Source organism: Miscanthus floridulus, chromosome 10 (assembly GCF_019320115.1).
Source record: "Miscanthus floridulus cultivar M001 chromosome 10, ASM1932011v1, whole genome shotgun sequence".
NCBI lineage: Eukaryota > Viridiplantae > Streptophyta > Magnoliopsida > Poales > Poaceae > Miscanthus > Miscanthus floridulus.
Window position 1 is genome coordinate 137,956,890 of NC_089589.1, and position 9,939 is coordinate 137,966,828.

Sequence of the window (9,939 nt, forward strand, 5' to 3'; positions counted from 1 at the left end):
GCCATCCGTGCTCGACCCCATCCCTGACTCCGCCCGATCCCGACGCCGCCCGCCCCTACCCCGTCGCCCGTCAGGTATGCCTTCTCACTTATTATTGTGGAGGTAGTGGTAGTTGTAGTAGTATTAGTTGTACTAGTGGCAGTATTAGTACAACTAGTGGTAGTATTAGTAGTAGAATTAGTGGTAGTAGTAGTAGTAGAAGTAGTGGTAGTAGTAGTACAAGTAGAGGTACTACTTGGATATATTCTTCTACATGGATTGATATCCAAACTACATGGCTTCTGTTGAGCCATATGTGCTTGTCGGCCATCGTGCCGTTGTTTTTTGCAGGTTTTGGAAACCTCACCGTGCAGGGGAGGTTCTGCCGATTTTTTTTGTAAATAACAGTATTTTGTTCCATTTTTGTAGAGAAGAGCCCGTCAGAGTTGAGTCGGAGTTCTCGCCACCGTGTCGGTCTGCCTGCACCGCGTCGTCTCGCCACTGCACCGACCCGCCACGGCCCCGCTAGCCTGACTCCATCGCCACCCTAGGTATAACCCCTCTTTTTATATCATTGTCGTAGATCGCGTAACCCAGTTAGGCGTCTCCCGTTCGAAAGAGATACGGTTGGAGGTATGCAGATCTTTGCATATCTATGACCGTATCTATTTCGGATTGTCCACGCTTTTTGGACAGCCCGCGGATGCGTAGATGGGTTAGTTTCCATGTTCTGCTCTAGTCCGAGACAGACTTTCGGCATCACCTCCCTGTTGTTCTCCGGATACACACTCTTCTTTGGTAGGACGTGTATCTGGAGAACAGCGGGGAGGTGCTGCCGAAATTCTGTCTCGGATAGGAGTAGAGCATGGAAACTAACCTCATCTACACATCTGCGGGTGGGATTAGGACCTATCCTCACCTATTAGACAGTAGGAACACCATGTACATGCAATTAATGGTTACATTACTCGCCGATACATATGTTAGAGGATGGATGACCGTCAGTGGATGTACACGGGCTGGAGAAGTCAGAGTGATTACACCACGGAATGGATGAACAAGACCGATGCTTTCTTGAACAGTGCATTTGGCAACGCTGCTAAAGGACATTGCCTAGTTTTGTGTCCCTGCAGCAAATGTGGAAACAGGAGAAGGGTAAACAAGGTGGAAATGGGTAAACATCTTGTGAAGAATGGATTTACGCCGGACTACACCCGGTGGGTCCACCATGGTGAAGCCCATCGTATGAGAGAGGAGGTGGTGAGACCACGGGTGGAGGCTTTTGATGCTGATGCCGGGGTAGCAGACATGTTAGATGACTTTCACCAAGGACAGTTCGATGAGGGACGTGAGAAGGAGGAGATGGAAGCAGCCGCACAGGCATTCTACGATATGATGGACTCGGCACAGAAACCCCTTCACGATCGATCAACGGTGTCTCAACTGGATGCCATTGGACGCTTAATGGGGTTGAAGTCTGAGTTAAACTTAAGTCGACCTGGCTTCAATAAGATGTTGGCCGTGATTGGCACCTTGCTTCCGGAGGGCCACATTCTGCCGAAGAGCATGTACGAGTCACAGAAACTCCTTCGAGCACTTAAGATGCCGTATGAGCAGATACATGCTTGTCCAAAAGGGTGTCTCCTATTTAGGAAAGAACACGAGCATGCAAAGTTCTGTCCAAAGTGTAAATCCTCCAGGTACCTGGAGGTAGACTCTGATGATGGCCAGAAGAGGCAACTTACGATCCCCATGAAAATCCTACGGTACCTTCCATTCCTACCGAGGATTCAACGGCTATACATGACCGAGGAATCCGCGAAACAGATGACATGGCACAAAAATGGCAAACGGTACAATCCTGACAAGATGGTACATCCATCCGATGGTGAAGCTTGGATCCGCTTTAATGACAAACATCGTGACAAAGCAGATGAGGCTCGTAATGTACGTGTCGCGTTGGCAACAGATGGGTTCAATCCTTATGGAATGATGGCTGCCCCATACACATGTTGGCCCGTCTTTGTTATCCCCCTTAATCTTCCCCCCGGTGTCTCCTTTCAACGACATAACGTATTCTTGTCGTTGATAATTCCTGGACACCCAGGGAGTAATATGGGTGTGTTCATGGAGCCCGTATTTGATGAATTGGTCCGTGCTTGGGACAAAGGGGTATGGACATACGATCGAGCTACAAAGACAACCTTCAAAATGCACGTTTGGTACCACTACTCCCTGCATGACTTCCTGGCGTATGGGATATTCTGCGCCTGGTGTGTTCACGGGAAGTTCCCATGCCCAATATGCAAGGAAGGTGTGAGGTTTATTTGGTTGCAGAAGGGTGGCAAGTATTCGTCGTTTGATAGACATCGTCAATTCCTACCTCTTGACCATCCATTCAGACAAGACATCAAGAACTTTACGAAAGGCGTCAAAGTGACAAACCCTGCACCGCGGATGATGAATGGTGCCGAGGTTCATGCTCAGATAGGTGCTCTCGTGCCCAATGAAGAAGGTGGTTTTGTGGGATATGGTGAGCAGCATATGTGGACTCATATCTCGGGCATGACGAGGCTCCCCTATTTCGATGACCTTCTTCTACCACATAACATTGATGTAATGCACACTGAAAAGAATGTCGCCGAGGCACTTTGGGCAACACTCATGGACACTGAAAAGTCTAAGGACAACCCAAAGGCTAGAGTAGACCTGGCAACGTTGTGCGATAGACCAAATCAAGAGATGCAACCTCCTAGTCGTGGCAAGACTTGGAGAAGGCCTAAGGCTGATTTTGTCTTGAAAAAGGACCAAAGGAGGGAAGTACTTGAATGGATCAAGAAGCTAATGTTCCCTGATGGGTATGCAGCGAATCTAAAGAGGGGAGTTAACTTAGGCACTCTGCGAGTCAACGGGATGAAGAGTCATGATTACCACATATGGACTCGACTATTATGGAAGAATTGAAGAAATCTACGAAATATCATTTTATGGTTCCAAACCTCTTACTCCAGTCATATTCAAATGCCACTGGTTTCATCCTGGTGTAACGAGACGGAGCCCTAAGCTCGGGCTAGTCGAGATTCGACAGGATTCCGTCTATCCAGGAAAAGATGTCTACATTGTGGCTCAACAGGCCGTCCAGGTTTATTATACGTCATACGCGTGCAAAGACGCCGAGCATCTTAAGGGTTGGTCTATTGTGCACAATGTATCGCCACACGGTAAACTACCTGTCCCAAACGATGAAGATTATAACTTCAACCCAAACACATATGATGGAGAGTTCTATCAAGAAGAGGGGCTACAAGGGAGGTTTGACATAGACTTAACCGAAGAGATAGGAATGGAAGTAGATAATGAAAGGGATGATGACGAGGACGCTGGAGACGAGGTGCGAAATCTGAAGGATATACAAATGCTTGAGCGATTACATTTCGGCAATGACAATGAAGACAACATTCCTCCTTCGGATAGTGTTGATGAGTTGGACAATGTTGATAGTGATGACGAGACCTATGATCCATCTAATTTCAATCATGAAGATTATTTCTAATACATGTAATACTATATTTTTTGTAATTATGTTTTGTTCATTTTTGCATATATTTCTAATACATGTAATACTATATTTTTTGTAATTATGTTTTGTTTATTTTTGCACCTATTTCTAATTATGTCTTGTTTTTCTTTTTTATTGCAGGTGATTGAACAAAGATGGCGGGCGACCGTCATAGGTCTGTGAACTCGATTTACCAAAGACAACGCCGGTCGCAGGAGGGGGCGGAGGGGGCAGCAGAGGGATCAAACAGGAGGAGGAGGACCGCTTGCCGCAGGAGGGGGCCGTCTCCTCCCACGCCACGTGAGGAGGACCGCCAGCCGCAGGAGGAGGTGGCGCCCGTGGACGAGTCAGACGAGGAGTTGGTTCGGCAGACGGAGGAGGAGGAGGAGGAGGAGGAGGAGGAGGGGGAGGCGGCAGGCACGGGTTCTGCTTCCTCCAACTCCTCTTCGAGTGTCTACTTGCGAGGTCCCGCGAGTCTCCCACAGGTTCCGCTTCGTCACCAATGCCCACTGATTCGCCCCGAAGGACAAAAGTAAGTAACTGTATATGTTATCACCACTACTTCATATGATATGATGAAAAAAACTAATAATTTTTCTTAATTACTCGTGCAGGAACTGGGTGGTTGTGTCGGGTGGTAGCGCACGGCTAGTCAACGGCATCCTGGGTCTTCTGTGCAGGCAGCACTTCCCCGGCATTGTCACGTACGCATCGAAGACGGAGCCGGCCTACTCGTTTGACCACTACGTCGTCGCCTCCGATGCGGAGTACCCCAACAAGGCGGCGCGGGTGAAGGCAGAGTTTTGGGTAAGTCTCCCTTGCACAACATTGCTCAATACGTCGCATTCATTAGACTTTTCTTGAAATAATGAATCGATACATCGCTTTTGTATGCAGACTTATTACAGATGCGAGGAGGGATTTGAGGCCAGGGCGGAGCAGGCGACTACCAAAGCCTGTAAAAAACTCGTCACCGACATGCATCACGAGGCGCGCATCCAGGCCATCGTAACCTACTACGGGTCGAAGCTTGGAGAGAGGAAAACCAAGAAAGACGCAAGAGAGATGCAGCTGACCCGGGAGCAGTACCTTGAGGTAAATGAAGAACATCAACATTGATTCAATTTGAGATTAAGTTGGTTTAATTTGATCTTCTTATATGTCCAATACTTGATGACGTGTAGGTGATTCCCTGGTGGTGCCAAGCGTATCCCGAGTGTTGGGCGATGATGGTGGACAGGTGGTTCACGGAGGAGTACCTCAAGATGCACAGGGATGCCCGGGACCGTCGTTTACTGATGCAAGGTCCAGCACACCATCAAGGCAGCCGCAACCTCGCCGGATACAAACAAGCATGGGTACGCGAATTGATTTATCTATTGTCACGCTCAGTTCTGTCTGATTTCTAATCATCGTGCTGTCTTTCTCGCAGTCGGCGTCACATAGTGGCCAGGCTTGCTCGGACTTCCAGGCATGGTGTATGGCCCACAAGGGTAAGGCGACGTCCGACGTCTCCTTCAACCTGGAGGACCCGCCCGAGGCATACACGAACCCGAGCGTCCACTCTCGCATCAGTGAGTACACTGAGGTGGCGAGGTCGCTCCATGGGGCAGACCACGATCCGAGCACCCAGGACTTCGATGGAGAGGCCGTCATGAGGGCGGGGCAAGGCAAGAAGCATGGACGGTTCTGGCTTGGCGACGGCGTCATCGACACGGCCTCTACTCCCTCTCTCTCCCAGATCCGAGCACGGAGCACGAGCGAGAGCCCGGCCATTCGCACACGGCCGACCGCTGCACAGCACCGGGTCGACGCACTCGAGGTTATTCCTGTTTTACTCGTCATACATTGATCTTTACACACCTTAATTAGCTTTGCATTACTGAAACATTGGAGTGAAATATTGCAGGCCCGGCTAGAACAAGAAATGAAGGAACGTCAGGAGCTGGGGGCCCAGTTGGAGGCCGAGCGGGCCGAGCGGCAGGCCCAGGCGCAGAGGCTGATGGACATTACGGATTTCCTACAAGGGCTTGGGCAACGTATGGGCTTGTCTCTGCCACCTGGGCTGTTGGTTCCACCTCCGCCTCCGCGTCCTGCAGCTGCAGCTACTCCTGTGAGTATCAAAGTTTTTTACTTTCACTTGTGCTTTGCTTGTATGGCCTCTATCGTCCTAGATTAGCTATCAAAATAATTTTGTCTCACATGCAATCTTTTCTCCTTTGTGCAGTCTCCATCTGACGGTGGTTCGAATAATCCACCTCATGCACCTACGAATGATGCACCTGGGCCTTCACCACAGTCGCAGTGGCCGAGATGAGTGCATGTTGTATTTTTTACATTTGTTGTTCACTTGGTGATGGACTTGTGATGCACTTGTGGACTTTGATGAACTTGTAAACTTATTTGGATGGACTTGAGCACTTATTATTACATATTGTGATGGATGTGTTATGGGCGGATGGATGTGTGGATGGATGAGATATATATGTGATGGATGAGATATATATGCGATGGATGAGATATATATGTGATGGATAAGATATATATGTGATATATGTTTGTATGAATGTATTTGTCATGATGGAACGCAAAAAAAAAATTATTTGCCGTTTTGGGTCACTTTGCCGAGTGTTGCACTCGGCAAAGGACCCCTTTGCCGAGCGCAATGGTCAAAACACTCGGCAAAGCTGGCAAAATGGGCGACCAGAAAACAGATTTTCCAGCTTTGCCGAGTGCTATGACTATAACACTCGGCAAAGAAATTTTAAAAAAAAAATTTTAAACTTTGCCGAGTGCCTGGAGTGGTGGCACTCGGCAAAGAAAATTTCCAAAAAAAATAAAAGCTCTTTGCCGAGTGTCTGCCGGGTTGACGCTCGGCAAATAATTTTAAAAAATAAAAAATAAAAAATCTTTGCCGAGTGCCTGGAGGCTTGGCACTCGGCAAAGAAAATTTCCAAAAAAAATAAAAGCTCTTTGCCGAGTGTCTGCCGGGTTGACGCTCGGCAAATAATTTTTTAAAAAAAAAATAAAAAATCTTTGCCGAGTGCCTGGAGGCTTGGCACTCGGCAAAGAAAATTTCCAAAAAAAATAAAAGCTCTTTGCCGAGTGTCTGCCGAGTTGACGCTCGGCAAATAATTTTTAAAAAAAAATAAAAAATCTTTGCCGAGTGCCTGGAGGCTTGGCACTCGGCAAAGAAAATTTTCAAAAAAAAAATAAAAGCTCTTTGCCGAGTGCCTTCCGGGATGGCGCTCGGCAAAGAATTTTTTAAAAAAAATTTAAAAAAATCTTTGCCGAGTGCCGGCAGGGTTGACACTCGGCAAAGTGACCGTCAACGGAACCGGCGCCGTGACGGTCGCTTTTCTTTGCCGAGTGTTTCCGGGGCACTCGGCAAAGCCTTTGCCGAGTGCCCGATAAAATACACTCGGCAAAGAGTGCTTTGCCGATCAATTTTTTGCCGTGTGTGCTTTGCCGAGTGCCACACTCGGCAAAGGCTTTGCCGAGTGCAATATAGCCTTTGCCGAGTGCCTCAGGCACTCGGCAAAGAACCTGAATCCAGTAGTGAGAGTAAGGATTTGAGGGGGATCGAATATATATATATATATATATATATGTATGATTCGGAGTGGGTATATATATATATATATATATATATATATATATATATATATATATATATAGGGTTTTTGATAACGAGATGTCAACGTAGGTGTGTATGTATATATAGAGAGAGGCATATAAGTGATGGAATTTTGGAGAGAGACGCTAGCGGATATACGTGTGTAGGGACACACACATCGAGGTGGTAAGATTCTTGAAAGAGAGTTGTTGGAAGGCGCGTATAAGTGTAGATATACTCGAGTTTTATATATATATATATATATATATATATATATATATATATATATATATATATATATATATATATATATATATACACACACACACGCTAGGATTTTGGAAAGGATCCAGAGTAAGAGAGTAGTTAGAAGGATTGGAGAAAGGGCTGCTATGGACTTGAGCACTTCAAACTCGGGCAAAGCCCAAACACGAAACCAACTCGAAAGTCAAGGCAAACTCCTACAAGCAATTCTATATGAATGCAACGATTTGCTAGCGACTTGTCAGACGTTTGACCTACGTCGGACCTAGTGACTATATGATTCACACTTTACAGGAATTTTTTTTGAAAGCTCAGATTTTGCCTACGGAAAACCCGGGATGTTACACCCTCTTCGGTCCATGTTGCTAAAAAGCTTATTTAACAATATTACATAAGTCATTAGTCGAGATTAGCATGTAACAGTTGATAAGCATAGCAGCAACTAAACTTAACATGCATAAAACCCTCCCAAAAGGTGACAAGGATATATAGTACAGAAGATGCTAGGTAAATTCCTTAGGGTATACAATTTATAAAATGCATATGAACTTTGATTACAATGATGAATAGGTAGAAAGGAAATCCCTAAGTCACACTTGCCTTCCTCAAAGTTACTCCTGATCAAAGACTTGCTCCTGAGAATCCTCGAACTACTCAGCCTCTATTTGTTCATAAAATTAACCACACATACATCATTACAAGCTAGTACATGCATACAAAGGAATAAGCTTCTATTAGAACAGTACACCAAGCAGTAAAAACATATAAAAATAACACTACGAATTTATTCTCACTTCACTACGAACACATGAGCGCGAGAATCACTCTAATCGGAGCTACGGATAAAAAGCTATGAGTTTTCAAAGATTAAATAGATTAAAATAATACCTTAAATAAACATGAGATGATTTTATAAAGGAAACTTGGTTCTATAGCATCGAAAGATCACCAAATCCGAAAAATACCACTAAAACTTTGCCGTTGTGTAAAATAGCATCGGAAGGATGCTCCGTTACCTGAAACTAGCATTCTGTCCTACTTGCTGTTAACGTCGTCTATTCGTCCGTCCTACTGTCTTTCGTCTTCGCAGCTTCCTCAAGGCGCCGGACCCAGAGTCCCAGACGCGCGCTCTGCTGCGGCGACCATGCGAGGCTAGCTCCGCACACTCCCGCTCCCGAAGTCGCCACCGCCCCACATGCTCCGATCCTGCTCCCCCGGCGCGCACGCGGCACCCGCCTGTCCCACAGCCTGGCCTCCGCGTCGCTGCCCAGGAGCCTTCGCGTCGCTGCCAGACCCGCCCAGCGCTACCATCGTGTCGACGTACGCGTCCCGGAGCCTCGCGAGCAGGAGCGCCGGCGCCACTAGCACCGCCGCGGCAGATCCGCGCTGCACGCGCCAGCCTGTTGGCCTTCCATGACAACGGCCACCGCGCAGCGGCAGCGGAGCCTGCTGCCTGCCCTGCCGCCGCCCCAGGCGGGCCATCGTGAGGTGCCGTGACGGCGAGCCCAGGCGCTGGTAGCTCCTCCGTGCCCAGTACATCTGGATGCTGTGGCGCGGCTAGGACACGTGCATGGCCATGGCCATGGCTGCTGGTCAGCCGGTGGACGGTGGTGTCGAGTCGACGGACCGCGAGGATCTGGTGCCGCGACGAGGCGTATGTGGCTGGAATGCAAGTGCCAGGTCAATACATGTTCACGTGATATGGCTATATCTCTGTCTATGTGGCCGTGAATCCTTTCTTGCCTGCATCTCTGCTAGTCTGCCTGAAGCGAGCGCAACCTGCGCCTGGCGGTAGCTACCATGTCCACAAGGAGGTGGAGGAACCGGCGCTCGGACGAACATGTGGACGACGTAAACAGTAAACGTGACAGAATGCTAGTTTGGGGTAACTTTCATTCTTTCGTTGCTATTTTACGGAACGACAAGGTTTTAGTGGTATTTTTCAGATTTGGTGATCTTTCGATGCTATAGAACCAAATTTTTCATTTTATAAATGTTTTTTAAACTGAAAACATTCGAGACACAGTTTTGGGTGAATCATAGACCAGGCATAGGATGAAGGATTATAGACCGGGTGATTTCGTTTGCAATTCAGAAATGAACGGCCAAAAGACTTACAATGTATGTATTCGGAAGGTATTTGAATAATTATTTTCTAAACGGAAAACAAAAATATTTCGTACATCCATGATGTCATGCTGACGTCATCGAGCTAGCAATGAACAAAACACGCACGAACAAAGCAAACTCGCCCGGCTGCTTGCTGCCGCACTCGCCGGTGGCTAAAGTTTTCCAGATGGGCCAGGCCCGCTGGGCTGACACGGGCACGGCCCGGCCCGCATGGCCCCGTTCCCGTGCCTGGCATGGCCCGCACCCGTGCCCGTGCCTAGGCCTTGAGTTCGGCCCATGGGCCAGCACGGGCACAGCATGGAAAAGCGGCCTGGCCCGGCATCGGCACGGCCTGATGAACGCCAGCCGTTGGATCAGGAACCCTAAATGATTCTAACCGTTGGATCCGACC

At 47.8% G+C, this 9,939-nt stretch overlaps 1 long non-coding RNA gene across 1 annotated transcript; it reads left to right on the forward strand.

Moving 5' to 3' along the window:
• Positions 1-3,800, forward strand: LOC136485821 (uncharacterized). The gene is made up of 3 exons (XR_010766564.1): positions 1-74; positions 409-530; positions 3,680-3,800. It is a non-coding gene; the product is annotated as an uncharacterized lncRNA (long non-coding RNA).
• The last annotated feature ends 6,139 nt before the right edge of the window (positions 3,801-9,939 follow it).